We start from the raw sequence: 16688 nt of genomic DNA on the forward strand, positions 1-16688 counted from the left end.
GCCACCATTAAGACCAACAGTATCAGGGCAGGGCTGAGTTACTGAAACAATGTCTATGTATATTGAGAAACATCTAAGATCAGTCCTGAACTGTTATGATGTTGTTTTACATGATACAAAATAGTTTATTTTAGAATTATATAGAGTGTTATCAGATTGATTTTAATGACAGCTGTTTGTTTGTTTGTGACCTTAGACATATGTTCATTCACTGTGATACCAAATGATATAGGCCTGGAGTATCTTAAGGGGGTTCCGTTAAAACACAGTATTTATAGTCCATTGAAAATTGATGTATTGTGTTTATTTGTGGAGATGATATTAGAAAACAATGTTTTCATGTTTACTAAGAAATACTTCTTCTTCTTCTTCTTTCGGCTTTTCCAGGTTATGAGTCACCACAGCGGATCACCTGTCCACTCATGATTGGCAGTGGAGTTTTACGGTGTCTCGTTGCCTGCCCGGCACACAACCTTCCACAGAAGGCACACACATGCACGCACTCATGCCTAGGGCCAATTTAGAGTATCCAATCCACCTACAGCATCTCTTTGGGATGTGGGAGAAAACCGGAGCACCTGTAGAAAACCCACGAGATCACAGAAAGGACATGCAGACTCCGCACAGAAGGCAACCCAACCGAGGCTTGAACCGGAAAACCTCTTGCTGTGATGTGGCAATGCTAACCGCTGCACCACTGCGGCCGCCCTTTTACTAAGAAATACTACTGCCAAAAAATAGGTCTGGATGTGGGGACCCCCTGTGCAAACAGTTATGCCAATGCTGTTTTAGCACAGTGGGAGTCCCAGCATGTGTTAGCAAATAATGAGTTTTTACCACATATAAGATTATATCGTAGATCTGTTTACAATGTTTTTGTTTTGTGGGGGGGAGATGCAGATCTTCTAGACAGATTTATAGAGTATCTGCATAGCATTACTTCTTTCTTGAAGTTTTCTGCGAAGTTTTCAGATACTGGTATTGAGTATCTGGATATAAAATTAAACAAGTATGTTTTATATGGTATTGTAACAACTAGATATAGGAAGGAGTGCCACAAGAACCATATACTACATCGTAACAGCCTACATCCACCACATGTATATAGACCATGATGTTAATAGTATCATAGGTTCAAGTCCCACTTTTAGTTTTAAGAATACAAGCTCATTAAAGAGGCTGCTATGTTATGGTAAGAAAGAACAGATAGTGGTAAGAAAAAGCCCCTTCCCATGTAAGAGATGTAATTTTTGTGGCTTAATCAATACTAGTAATGTTTTTACACATCCCAAAATGGGTAAAGAATATAAATTTATGGTGGAAGCATCTTGCAGATCTAGGGACTTGGTATATTTGGCACAGTGTTCTGTATGTAGAAAATGTTATATAGTTAAAACCAACCTCACGTTAATGGAAAGGATAAGAGAGCATGATAGGGACATAAAACAGTGTAATACAATTAATTCCCTAGCTCAGCATATAATAGAAACTTCAGCTTAACACAAGTTTAAGTTTCAAGTGGTTGAGCAAATAGTTGATGCTGGTAGGATGGGTGGTATTATTAATAAAATGGAAAACAGGAAGTTGTTTTGGATTTTAAACTTACAGGCAGATAAGGAGGGTGGACAGAATTATAAGGTCTTTTTAAAACTTAGATTGAAGACAAGAAGACCTTACATAATAGAGAATGATGTATGATCATGTGATCTGGTTTCAGAATCTGTATTGGTAGCTAAATTAAGTAGTTTGATATAAATTACTGTTTTATGAGTACAAAAAAACATGGTCTGGTGACGTGGATTTTATCCACGAAAGTGCTTACCTCTGTATTTTGTTTTGTTAATAAAACTTCTCTGTCATTTTATATGCTGTATTTTTTATTTATACTGCAAAAGTATTTCACAGCAGCAGTTGTAAAAAAGGCACCTTGCACCAGGCAAAATAATTCTTAACCCTAGAAGCGTGTACTTAGCAGCCACCACTGCTTTCAGTTTACCAAGTCAGACTCCTACCGCTGTCTGTCTCTCAGAGCAGATAACTGACTTGAGTTAAGTAACAAAGAAACTACCTCCATCTTGGGAGTAACTCATTCTTCCCTGTACCATTCACGTAAGTGTCCATATTTAGTCACTCATCAACTTGTATATCCTAGTCCACGATCTACAGTCTCTTAATTGATTTCTCAGACCCATCCAGTTTCTGGAACCATCTGGTGATTCTCTGTGTGCTGCAGTTTTATGTAAAGTTTGAAACTTACTACTGCTACACATAAGAGGTTACCCTGTATCAATACTACCCCTACACATAAGAGGTTACCGTATATCATTACCTTCAATAATGTCCTTAGACATCATTTTACCTCTATTTGGAAGTGTATTTGTAATGTAAAGCTAAACAATGTACTAGCTAATGTATATCTATACTCTTTACTCTTGCTAACTTATCCTAATTATGGTAGCAAACTAAATATGGAACTCTTATAACCTCCCTGCATTTTCCTGAGTCCCAGCTCCACCAGGATTCAATTCATAAAGCTCTTTTCCCAATGCTAAACTCAACATTCACTGTTGTTTTTTTATAAGAAATGACTACTCTGTTGTTTCTATGCATGCACCAGGAGTGATTATTTTATATGGAGAATCTATTCCATTCTTCCTGTTTATGTGACTGTAGAGATGGCACACATATATATATATATATATATATATATATATATATATATATATATATATATATATATATATATATATATATATATAGATATATATATATATATTTATATATAGATATATATATATATATATATATATATATATATATATGTGTGTGTGTGTGTGAGTGTCCATTTGCAGGGTTTCAACACTGAGAGTGTAGAAGGGCCTTGCTTGCCTGTAAAAAAATGCACTGTTAATTTTTTGGGTGAATTGAATCCTATCCAGATTAACTCAGTAAACTGAGTCCTCATCAATTTAAATGTCAGTAATTTATAAGGGAAGCAATGTTTTCTATTAACTACTTAGCTTAATGCCCTTTAGATTATATAAATATGCACATAGCATATGTAGTTTAAGACCTTCAGATAAATGTATGCTTCACATTGTATGCACAAGGTAGCATCCCATCTAACCCCACGTTGTATATCCAAAAGCACATTACTAACAATATCAATTGAAGCTAGTGACACTTACTTGAACCAAGATTTGGATTCTCTGTAATTGTTGCTATTACTACTAAATTGTTTTTGTGTTTATCATCATTGCACATGTGAAAATTATAATGTCGTTACTATACTCTTTATATTAATGTGATTATAATGTCGGTACTATACTCTTTATATTAATGTGATTATAACGTCGGTACTATACTCTTTATATTAATGTGATTATAATGTCGTCACTATACTCTTTATATTAATGTGATTATAATGTCGTTATTATACTCTTTATATTAATGTGATTATAATGTCATTACTATACTCTTTATATTAATGTGATTATAATGTCATTACTATACTCTTTATATTAATGTGATTATAATGTTGTTACTATACTCTTTATATTAACGTGATTATAATGTTGTTACTATACTCTTTATATTAATGTATGTTTTATGTACTTTAATTGCCTGGTGTTTTCCTCCCCATGCCTCCACTGAAAATAGAACAAGCCCAAGCAATCCTGGTTACTGAAATGAATAAATAACTAATTAATGTTTTATTTACTTAGTGCAAATTCCCCAGTGTGTTGGTGATGTCGTCATAAGGGTGCATAAAATAAGAATTTGGATGAGCTGACCCAATATACATGGTTCAGTACCTCTATATTTCCTACCCATGACACATTTACCAGTTGACATGTCTCAAGAGCTCAGACTGCTACCAGAGCCTGAGATATAGGAATGTCCCTAACATGGCTCCTCATCCAGCATCCTAACAGAATAATCAAATTATTATATAACCATTCTTCTTCATCCTTCTGTGGGCTCCTAGAAAACTCAAGTTACTACATGGATCACATTCATGGCTTCATCCTTTTGTCCCACTAAGCCAGTGACCCACTTATGCTTTCCGAATACATTTTTGTTAATAAATTCTCTGTTGCTATGGTCAAGACCTTTACTGACATGATAGCATATATGTCTGTTAGTATGTGCCTGAAAACTCCTTTTTTCATTACCTCTCTAGCTTCTCTTGCTAGAAAAATTCTTGATAATTCTCCATAAATTTCCTCTTCTGCTATTTTATTAAATTACAGTTGATCTTCATCAAGGCCAGTTTGCTTTTATTTCATACTCTTGATGGACTTGCCCACTGCTTTCTCTGCTGTTCCTCATTTGTTTCATTTTTTATTACTTTCTTTCTTCCTTCCTTCACCACCTTCACTTAGACTCGGTAATAATCTGCTGTCCCTTGTAGACTTGTACATTTGGTTACAACATTTTTTTAATATTTTAATATAATTATCCTCTTGACTTTTTTAACTTTCATGATATGCAGTCATTTCCACTTTTTGTTCAGCTTCTATTCTCAAACCTTCCCTGCTCTTTCCACTGTTCACACCAATATTTCTTCTCTTCTCTTCTCTCCTGGACATCTCTGCTTTTGTTGTCTTGGATTCTCTGACATCTATCTCACGTCCTGATCCAACTTCTTCCATTCTACGTTTTTTCTTCACCATTCCTTCATCTAACTTACTTTTCCTCTTCCAGACTATTCCATCTGCTGCCCTACTTCATCATTCACGTTTCTCATGAATCTAACTTTCCGTTACATTTGTCCAGCTTCTTACTGATTTTTATCCTGCCTCACTAGTTAATGCCTAGCTTTTCTTTCTCCTTCTGATTCTGGTTTAGTATCCTTCTGATCACTTCTCTTACTTTCATTTTGCGCTCTTGTGGCCTCCAACTCATCTAATTCCATCTACATAGGCCACTTATGATTCTGCCTGTTGGTTTTAAAAAGCTATAGCACTTTCCCATATTCTAACATGCACTACTCCTCGGTCTGCACCTTAACAAAAGTACTCTAATCTTCTGCTTTCTCCTCCATTTTGTCTCATGTCTTGAAGTGCTATCTTCTGTCTTGCTCTGTCCACAGTTATATACTTCTGCTTTCCTCTAGTTTTCTTTTTAATGCCTCTTGCTTACGATTCATTTCCTTTTAACCTTTTCAGGTCTAACTTTTCTGCAGTGTTACATTAAAATATTCCTCTACAGATTCCATCTCAGACTCTTCCTAGCTTCTCCCATTTTTCAAATATATTTTGTAGATTCAGCCTGCCTATCTTTACTTGGGACATAAATATCTGTTCTCTTTCACCCCTTCACTCTTAACTTTCTTGTCACTTTATCCATTTATCTTTGCTGATTGTAACTTTACCTTCTTTCTCTATACTTTCCATTCCCATAGATTATAGAAACTTGTGTCTATCCTCCCCATCTTAGGTATTCATTCCCCACTGTTGGATACTCCTCTGTTACTATTTTCTTACAGATTTCATTTATAGCTCTCTTTATTGCACTATCTCTAGTTCTGTCTTTTCTCTTCCACAACAGCTCTGGTGGCATAAAGTATATGCTCTGACTGTAGCCCAGGTAACCAGGGTTTGAGAATGAATTATTAACTGATACAGTTGTTAACTATTGTAAATACACTGGTCAATAGTAGTAGCTCAGTGGTTAATGCAACTAGCAAGCGAGGAGTGGTGTGCCCTTCCTTGGGGGGGGGGGGTAGAGAGGGCTTCACCCTCTGCACCATCTTACTTATGCTTTCTGAGCTTAACCCCAAACCTAACCTAACCCTTTCCCTAATCCTAACATCAAACAAGATGCCCACCTTGCACTAGCCCTTACCTTAACTCCAGTCCTAACACTAACTCTATGACTACTGCACATACACATGCACATGTATTATTAATACTGACATGTTTGGCATTTCCAAAGTGTTTAAGCATTCCAACACACTCACTTTACAGTTTTCTTTATTGCAGTATATCTAGTTCTGCCTTTTCTCTTGCACAACAGCTCTGGTGGTGCAGAGTATATGCTCTGACTGTAGCCCATGTAACCAGGGTTTGAGAATTAATCATTAATTGATACAGTTGTTAACAAAGTAAATACACTGGTCAATAGACCCTTTTCCTGCATGACATGGGCCAGTTGCTAAAGCAAAATTACACCTTTGCACAATGAACGAAACAAGCAAGTAATAAAAATCATACATGCATATGTTCTGTCATTCATCCATAGATGGGTAGCTAACTGGCTCACTGATAGAACCCACTCAGTCAAATAGACCCATAACAAGCGGTGTACCCCAAGGATCAGTCTTGGGGCCTCTACTGTTTGGGATATACTTTTCTGAGTTGCAAGCCAAAACCAGTGGTCTGTGGCTGACCAGGTTTGCAGATGACTGAAATCTGGGCGCTGTCTTAAATTATTCTAGTGATGTGAACATCCTCCAAGAGGGCCTTACTCAAACTAATGACTGGTGCCAGAAGCATGGCCTCAAACTGAATGCCAAGAAATGCATTATTATCCCCTTTGGGGAAAATGCCATCTCCACTAATTATCACATTAATAACAATGTGCTAAGCATGCAATCAGCCATGAGGAACTTGGGCACCCAGGTTGATAGCAACCAGACTTTTGACCACCACATTGCCTCCATTGTACAGAAGGCTTTCTACATGGCCCACCTCATAAATATTATAATTTATTTATTTATTTATTGGCATTTGTTGACCAGGAAAGTCCAATGGGCACTGGACCCATTTTCAGTGGAGGACCTGTGAGAAAAGCTCCACAATTAACAATACAACAAAACTTATACAGTTAGATTGCAGATCTGGGGAGATAAGGATCCACAGTTTTAAAACAAAACAGAAACAAAAACAAGTGAGTACTACAAAAAAGTATACAATTGCAAAGCACATGTTACATACATTATTCAGGAAGCTTCAAAATTGCAGTTAAAAAACTACAACACAGAAATTATATACTTTGTGATGGAAAAATAATAAGGTCTTCTATTACTTAGAGTAAAGATGAAATGAGAGGTGTTACAGGGTAGGGGTTTTGTTTAGTTGGTTATCTATTTAAGGGGGTTTACACTGTATATTACATGTACAGCTTGGATTTTGTAACAAGTAGGTTTTTAGTGCAGTTTTAAATGGCTTTGGGGGGGTCTAGCTGGGTAATGCTGGAGGGGAGGGAATTCCATAGTTTGGCGATGTTGTATGAATATAGGGATTCTCCTGCTCTCTTGTTGGGTTTGGCTACATTTAATAGGGTTTTTTCAGAAGAGGGGAGGGATCAAGTAGGGATATACGTGTGTAAGATGGATTGAAGAGTGGGGCAGCTATTGGGTTGCAAAATTAATTTATGGGCCATAGAGAGTTGAGTGAATTGGAGGTAGTGGTGGAATTCTAGCCAGGATAGGTTTGAGAGGGTGGTACACTGGTGTGAGCGGGTGGGCAAGTTTGATGCAAATTTTGCTATTTTATAGTAGCACTGTTGTAGCGTAAGTGATGTATGGAGGTTGGTGAAAATGGGACTACCATACATAAGAGATGGAATGAGCAAAGTATTTGCTAGTTTGTTCCCAGTTTGCTTATCAAGGTATAGTTTATGCCGCTATAATTTGCCTAGTTTGAAATGGGTCTTCTTTACCATGTTCAATATATGTTGTTCAAAGGAGAGTTTGTTGTTGATAGTAATTCTTAGTAGTTTTGAGAATTGTACCTGTTCAATTACTGTTTTGTTATGGGAGAGGATTTTGAATTCTGTAGTTGGAGGTTTTGATGAGAATAAACAGTTTAGTTTTTTTTTCGGTTAAGCATTAATTGTGTCATTCAGCCAGTTTTCTATAGAGGAGAAAACATCTTGGGATAGATTCTGGAGGTTAGTGAAACCATGTAAGGATGAGATGATAGTTGAATCATCTGCATACTGAATTAGTATGCTGTCCTGGGAGGCTTTATGTAGATCATTAATGAAAATCTTAAAAAGTATTGATCCTAATATGGATCCTTGTGGGACTCCTGTGTTGTTTACTAAGAAATCAGATAGTTGGTTTTGTCATCTAACTGATTGTTGTCTGTTGTTTAGGTAGAAGGAAAGCCAAGTTATTATAGTATGGGAGCAGCCAAGTTTCTGTAGGTGTTGTAAAAGCTTAGGGTGAGATACAGTGTCGAAAGCTTTTGAAAGGACAAGCAGGAGTACAGAAGTGGATAAGCCAGTGTCAAGAGCTTTGTTCACTATGTCAGTAAAGGAAAGTAGGGCTGAGGTAGTGATATGGCCTGGGCAAAATCCATGCTGAGTGGGGGATAAGAGGTTGTTTTTAATGAGGAGATTTAGTAGTTGGGTTTGAATGCATATGGGTATTTTATCCAGGAACAAGGAGGTCATAACATCCCTGTACTCCCCCCTTATCAGACCCATTATCGAATACAATGCCCCCTTCAGCATGTACCTTGCCAAGTATATGCAGCAGTTGGAGAGACCACAGAGGTTGCAGCAGTTAGAGAGACCACAGAGGTTTCTGACCAGGAAAATCCAGGGTCTCAAACACCTGTACTATACAGATAGGCTAAAAGCCCTGTCCCTCTACTGAGTCTCATACAGACTGCTCAGAGGTGACCTGTGGATGGCATACAAGGCCATTTCAGACCCAACCTTGATGAGTTGCTGCATATCCATAAGATAAACTCCACTCGCAAAAAATGCATGCAAGGCCTTAACCTGGTCTGTGACATTAATAGAACTTGTTGGCAAGATAGATTTGTGTCCCAAAGACTCCCCCATCTGTGGAATAGACTCCCTCTCCATGTCAAGCAGAGTACCTTTTTAAGAGGAACCTGGACGACTGGATGGGAAACAGAAAATGTACCCCTAGGATCCCACCTGTGTCCCTGCTGGTCAGGGGAAACAGGTGCTGACTTTGAGGGAACATAGGCAAAATTCTTGGCTATGCTTATAAGGCCCTCCAGATCAATAGCCTAGTATCATCCTATGAACCTATGAATCAAACAGTCCTATAAATACATACATACTGGTCTGTCTGATGTAGTTGAAATGACTTTCTGTTAAAAGTATGCCAGGGTTGCGAAACTGGTTAAATCTGTGTATTGTTGAATGTAGTGTTGTTCAATGTGTGAATCTACAAACAGTGAGAGTATAGTGTTTGCATGTAAGCAAGTAAGTGGGGTTTCTTTATTAATACTGAAACTTTTATATATACCAAAATATTTGGCATTAGAAGTTAGGAGTATGTGTTGGGTTATATGCGGTTTAGGTAAGGCGATAGATTTAAGGTTGTAGATGTATGTTCATGCATGTGGTGGATGCCTGAGCCTGTCTTGTGTGGTGATAATATACTTGAAGGTTTTTCTTCTAAGGGATGGTGCAGGTTAGGTTACAGGCAGGGGCAGGGTAGGGTTATGCTTAGGATTAACCCCAAACCTGTCCTATATTTAGGATATAAAACACAACCTGGTCAAAATTAAACCCAGTTAAATCAATCAGTAAATTATCTCTTATTTCATTAGTTGATGAAATTCTCAAGAATTGTTGCCTCCTTGGTTGAATCTGGAATGTTTTCAGTCTCCACACTTGTACCAATACCCTCACAACTTTGTACAAATGTTTACTTGTTTTTGGAGTAAAAACAGAACCTTCGGTATCTCTTTCAGTGTTTGATGAAGTATAAGAACCTGAAAAAGCATCAAAATTAGACAGAATAGACGTAACTGTCTTCCATTACCATTTGGGTCTATTTTATTCTGGTCTAATATGACTTATTGTTTAAGAATTGTACTTGAACAATTATGAACTACCTCAGATGTGGTTGTTAACCATATAGATAAGGGTGGAGAAACTGTGTTATAGTCAATGAAAGACTATAAAGTCATGTCTTTCAGGCAGTTGAATAATATAAAAAACAATGTATGTTTACAAATTGACCCTATTCCTATGTTCAAACACATGACTGATGTTTCCTTGTCTGACAAGATCCAGCAGCACATTATTACAGAACAAGTCAGCAAGTACATTTTACTGTCTCTGCCTCCATGTCATTAATTTTATATGTTGCCTTTGATACAGGGGGGATAAACCTTCACCAGCCAGAGCAAATGTGGCCGCCCAAGTCTCCGTTACTAAACCACTATCAGAATTTATGGAATTTTATTTAAAAATGTTACTGAGAGGAGTTAGTGCAAGAATACAGGATATGACACAGTTCTTAAGCATTCTGAATCAACTATGTGAAAAATACCACATAACTATATACTTTGGATGTGGTGAGTCTTTATACATCTACTCCACACCAATTTGGACTTAAAGATATAAAGTTTTGACAATAAACTAGTTTATGCATATTTCAGTATGTTTATATTTATAACAGTCATTCTAATGTCTTCTGTGATCATTCTGAAATGTGGCAAAGATTTTTGGATGACTAACGGCTCCTATGAACTTCAACTCTTTTCACATTACAAGCATTTCTCAAGTATCTTAGCCAAAGTGAGATGGGTCTTTCACAATTAACTACTGACTGCTTAGATGTAACAGTTGTTGGTTCTATTAAAACATTCTTATATTGAAAACCTTTTTCACGATGCTTCTTGTTGGTCTCAAGCTGCCAGACTAGATTTAACGTTGATATCATTGCTTATTCAGCATATGAAGTTATACAACTTCAAGAAAGATTTAAAGAAAGAAGTTACCATCCAGAAAACATTTTGTATAAAATAAAGCTTGGCAATGGCTCATAAGTAAGTTATTAAAGTAAAGAACCAAGGAGGATGAACATTTATAGAATAAGCGCTCACTTTCATTGATTATCGCTTATGATTGTAACATACCAAAGATTAAGAATGTGATCCATTGATTTTGGCCTTTTCATAAAACAGACACTTTTTGGTAAGGTGTATCAAGTTCGTTGTTCATTTGCATACAGGAAGGTGAGAAATTCGTAAAAATTATCTATGTCCAACAATCCATATAGATGAAATGATAGCCAGGTCACTCAGAGGTCAAACCATACAAATGCTTTCCATGTGGGAATTGCTCTTTTTGATCCCATCTACCCAAAACTAAGGATTTTTTTTATCTAAAAATACTTATAAAAGTTCTGTGAGTAGACTTCTCATTGCATGCTCTACAGACTAGGTCATTTAACTTATTACATATGGGTGTGGTGTCTTCTATGTTGCTGACACTTAGATTCTGTTTAAATAGAGAATTTCCATATACCTCAGTGATTTGAGATCCCAGAGGAACAGAAGTACTTTAATCAGACATAAGTAAAAATGGTGTTTTTACTTTTATTAGTATCAATATGGCATATTCTGGTAATCCAAATAAATGAGAAATTGCAATGACTTCATTAAAAAGAAAGAACTGTATTATTAACTTAGGTGTACTGTTTTCACCTGGTGTAAATTATTGTAGTTTTAACTGTTAGGCTTGCAATTATATTCACTTTTATATATTTTTGTTATAAATATTATATTATATTATTACTCCACCAGATGTCACTCTAGAATTTTTCAAAGAGTTTAAGTATTCATTATGATACACATTTTCTTCAAAAACTGACATTTAAGAAGTATTAGTTTAGAATAATTTGATTACTAATTTAGGTGCATGTATTCTGTTCTACCCATTTTAGTTATTTCTACTGATTTATTCCAGATATTTAGTGGTCAGGCTAAGAGCAACATTTGCTTTTATGAAATTCTGTTGCGTAGTTTCACTATCTTATTATTATTATTCCACTAATTATCAAGCTTGAAGCATCATACTTTGTGGTGGTGGTGCTGCGGTAGCGTTGTCGCCTCATAGCAAGACGTTGTCCCGTTCGATTCTCAGCTAGAGCGTCTTCTGTGTGGAAGCATACATGAATGGGGCGTGCCTTCGTTGAAGGTTGTGCGTTAGGGCTGGTAACCCGGTACGTAAAAATCCACTACCAATCATTAGCGGACCGGAGTTCCGCTGTGGCCATCCCTAACTGGGAAAAGCCGAAAGACACAAACAAACATCAAGCTTGAAGCATCTATTCATTCTGAATATTTATTTTATTAAGATTGTTGTTTGTATAGATCGTATGGGTTACTAATTAAAAATAATTGAAATATTTAACTTTTACATATTTTTTTGGCCATGCGACTAAATATTAGTACTGTTGAGACGAATTTCATGCTTTTGGTTCTTTAAATATTTCATGTTCCTGGCCATACCCTTGCTTATGGACTGAATAAACTGTGTATGTATAGGTGAAATTTGCTCTTTTTGTTTGTTGGTGGTACCTGGATTTACCAAATAAATCTAAGAATTTTCTCTCTGAACTTGTGCTGCAGATTTATTCATTTTTATACATGCAACCTTCTTCTACCTACCCTTTTTTTTGATAGAAGCTGTTAGTGCATGGAGGTATGTTTTTGTGTTTGACATGTATATAGTTAGATAGGCATAGATGTATGTGTATGTATATATAAATGTGTGTGTGTGTGTGTGTGTGTGTGTGTGTGTGTGTGTGTGTGTGTGTGTGTGTGTGTGTGTGTGTGTGTGTGTGTCTGTGTGTGTGTGTGTGTGTGTGTGTGTGTGCATGTGTGTGTGTGTGTGCATCTATATGATACTGACTTCCTGATTTTCTGTAGCACGCTATCCTTATTTATACAGCACCATTGACCAGTTAACTCAATATTATCTTGCCAATGCAGCATGTTGCTTATCTACCTCTGACAATGTTCTCAGAATATACAGTGCGATAAACATTTTAAAGCTGCACTACCCATTTTCAGACCAAACACATTAGAACTACCCATCTATAATGACAAATCCTGAGGTGTTAGACTCATAACGATGGGCTGTAAGCCTTTGACAAACTATTAGCATTTTGATTGACTAGGCATGGCCTGTGTGTCACTGTGTATTGAAAAGGATGAAGAGATAGTGCCCAAATTGCACAACTATGCAATGCAAGCTATCTACCTACTTAACTAATATAATGGAGAATATTTGCAGTTACCAAACCGAACAGCCTACTTAAAGACAGTGCTTCAGGGCCCACTTTATTGCAAGACACTCTCTTTCAGTTGCTAAGTATCTCCTTTCTGCATTACTCAACTTTCTGTTGATATAGCACAGTGTGTTGGTCACATTGAATGTCTTGACATAGCATTACCTCCAAACTTACCTCTGATATTTTGTTAAATAGGGTAAATGTTTAATAATCTCAAGAGGGACTAATACAGGTTCAGAACTTAGGATCCTTTTTTATCATAAAATACTCTTATCTGCCTCAAGAGACCACTGACCTTATCAGGAAGCCTGCCCTCCTGTGAGATCTGTTAAATGGCAAGCAGAAATCATAAAGTAGACTTAAACTTTGTATAGTACATAGCTGGTCCAAGAAAACCTTCAGCTGTCTTTTAGTAGAGGGCAGAGGCCATTTTTATGGCCTCTATTTTTTTCTAGTTGTTGTTTTACTCTTCCCATAAGGTACCTTAAGAACTTTGATGTCATAGTTCCCAATTTGCAGTGAAGCCTGCCTGTCTTATTGATTTTTGCACAGTCTACACTTGTGGTAAGTGAGACTTGCAGTTCTGTGAATGAATGAACATGTCGTCTAGGTATGCAGTGGCCAATCATGATATACAGCAGATCCAGTTTTTTGTCCATCAGCTGCTGAAAGGTGACCAGGACTTCATGTAGGCCAAATGGTAAGTGACACTGTACATTAAAATAGACTATTTGAAGTTACAAAGGATGTTTGTTTTCTTTTGTTTTCTCTTCCTTTTTATTTTAGAAAAAGGAGGTTGTAGCATCTGCCATTATCATTTCATTAAACCTAGTGTGGTCAAGTATCTGAAGTCCCAAAGTCCTCTAGCAACTTGTTAGGTCTAGGCATGAGATAGCTATCTACCTATGAAATTCTATCAGTTATTACAGAATCTAATACTTTCATTAGGTTTAGGATTAGCACTAATGGACTGCTCCATTTAATTCGGGATTCTTCTTTCCTGCCCATATTTAGCTGCTTTTTTTTACTTCTCTGTTTTTATAACTCTGGCACTATATTAGATATTTGTCTAGCCTTCAAGTGTTGTGTCTATGTTATGTTCTGTCAGTTTATTTCTCACAGACATTTTTGAATAGACTCTTTTATTTCTAAAGAGAACTTTTTCACTTATTTTAAGGATTCCTCCAGCTATATTTCATGTAAAGACTCTCTGGCCTCTCCTTTATGACTAGAGCTTGCATCTGCAGACTTCTATACTTCCTTCCATGGATTCAATACATAAATGTGATAAATCTACTTTATTTTTCTCTTTCTCAGCTATCTAATATTAAAGATCTTGCATATATTCTTTCAGTCACCCCAACTGGTCCTTACCACTTGGCCAAAACATTGTATAGTTTGGAGAGTGCTAACTGTATTTCCCAGTCTCTTAGCTAAATAAGTAAGTATGGCATCCTTATTGTAAAATCCTTGCCGCATCTCCAGAGCTCTGAGCATGTGCTCTTTCACTGTAAGTTTTACTAGCTTTAATCTATCTAGAATCCATACTGATGTACTTTTCTCGTATACTTTTAAACGCTATTTCTCTTCTCCCCAAGTTTTCTTAGCAAATGTCAAGCAGTTGTGTGGGATGCCGACATACAAAAGTTCAAATGTAATAAACCTATCTGAAGCCTTTGAAACCTCTCTGATGCCATACAATAAGCAAGGCAATAAGAGGTCCCAATTTTTAATATCTGCACCAATAACTTCCATAGCATAGATTTTACTGCTTTATTAAGCCTATCTACTAATCATCAGTCTGCAGATGGTAGACTGTTATTTTCAAATGCTTGACTTCAGAGCACTAAAATTACTGATACTACACCCTGACATAAAGAAAGTGTCTTGATCAGTAAGTGCATAGGAATATCTACTCTAGAAAATAACATTTTGTTCTCATTATTTTTGAACGGATCTACCATGGACTCTTCAGCAACTTAACTGCAACAGTTATGCAGATGATATTGTCATTACACATGCAGGCCTACAAGCAAATGCAATCATCAAGGGCTTAATAAAAAGGTCTTCATGCACCTCTTGAACTAATTAACTATTAACAAGTTATATATCAATAACTCAGAAACATTGGTAATATTGTCTGGAGGCACAAAACATTGAAATGCCTCAAGTATCATTATTACTGATCTCAAATATAACACTACCCATAAATATATAGGAGCTTATTTAGATCATTCTTTTTCATTCAGCAGACACACACACACACACACACACACACACACACACACACACACACACACACACACACACACACACACGGCTACCTGTTAGCAAGTTATGACACAGCTTAAAATTGTCTAGAGAATTTCTAATCTTCTAACCTCAGATACCAGAAGAGCAATTTCTCTTGATGTATTAATAGCCATGCTTGAATACAGCCTTCACTTCAGTGCATTGCTCACTTCACAGAGGAAATTCTCTAATACAGACAACAGGAATCAAAATACTAAGATTCATTCATCCTGGTAGTAGAACTGAACATGACTGCATCACAATAAGTAAATATAAGTGGCCTCCCATCATGATGACAGCATCGCTATTCCTAACATTTAAATTACTGCATAACAGATACTGCCCACCTCCACAGCTTAGGCTGGCTCTCAAGGACCAATCTTACACTCTTTGAGGCTCTAAATGAGTTACATTAATTAGCCCCCTTTCAAATTTTCCTTTACTGACAGAGCTTTTAGGAAATGTGCACTAGCCTGCTGGAATAATATCCCACATAAGAACAGATAAACTTTAGGTCTCTGTACACCAATGACAACCATGAATAATACCTAATCCTCCTAACACTATCCTTTATTGCACAATGCAGCTAACATTATCTCTACTCATTCATAACTTTTTGGTAAAAATGTACTTTGTATGTATTCTTTGTAAATAATGTCCATGGTGCTCCCATTACCTGTATCATTCCAATATATATAGCTAAATATATGCAATGTATTTTAGATAAATGCTTATTTGTTTGTTAAATTCAACCTTGATTTTTGTTACAGTTGCTTATGCTGTTTCAAATTCAACTTATATTTCTTAGCCTGGGTCAAGGCTAGAAAGGGTCTATAGACCAGTTCACTTACCTGGATAATGAATGTAATAAATAAAATGAAATATATAAACAAATAGATAAATATGAATAGTATGTACTAACTCCTATTGATTTTTTACTAATGGTTCCTCGATATCCACAACAAAACATTCAAATTATACTTTTATAATTGTCACAGGGATCACGTGACTTTTATATCTAGAATGGGGTACAGCTTTTAGACATTCTGGATAATAAGTCCATAGGTTCATAGCTTCATAGGTAAGTACTAGGCTAACTGCCCTTGCAGGCCATTTTAAGCCTAGCCAGTTTCCATTTCTGTGCTCAACATAACCTATCTCATTTGGTTATAGACTGCCCTTACCCATCCCGCAGTCGATAATTATATATTACCCATAATGAGAATAACTAGGATTATACCATAGACAATTTAAGGGGACCCATGTACTGGATAAAGCATTTAGGAGCAGCCTCTATCCATTTGTAGTACCATGGGCAGTGCTGGGGTAAATTTTCTGTTTCCCTTCCACAGATCTAGGTTGCGCTTGAAAA

General features: G+C 36.5%; 1 protein-coding gene across 5 annotated transcripts in view; it reads right to left on the reverse strand.

Annotated features, from left to right (window-relative positions):
• Positions 1–16688, reverse strand: part of ANKS1B (ankyrin repeat and sterile alpha motif domain containing 1B) — a 6771497-nt gene that overhangs the window by 6500845 nt on the left and 253964 nt on the right. The gene's annotated exons all lie outside the window — the stretch shown is intronic.

The sequence above is a fragment of the Protopterus annectens genome, chromosome 11.part0, assembly GCF_019279795.1.
Source record: "Protopterus annectens isolate FY-2018-M chromosome 11.part0, PAN1.0, whole genome shotgun sequence".
NCBI classification, from domain to species: Eukaryota; Metazoa; Chordata; order Ceratodontiformes; family Protopteridae; genus Protopterus; species Protopterus annectens.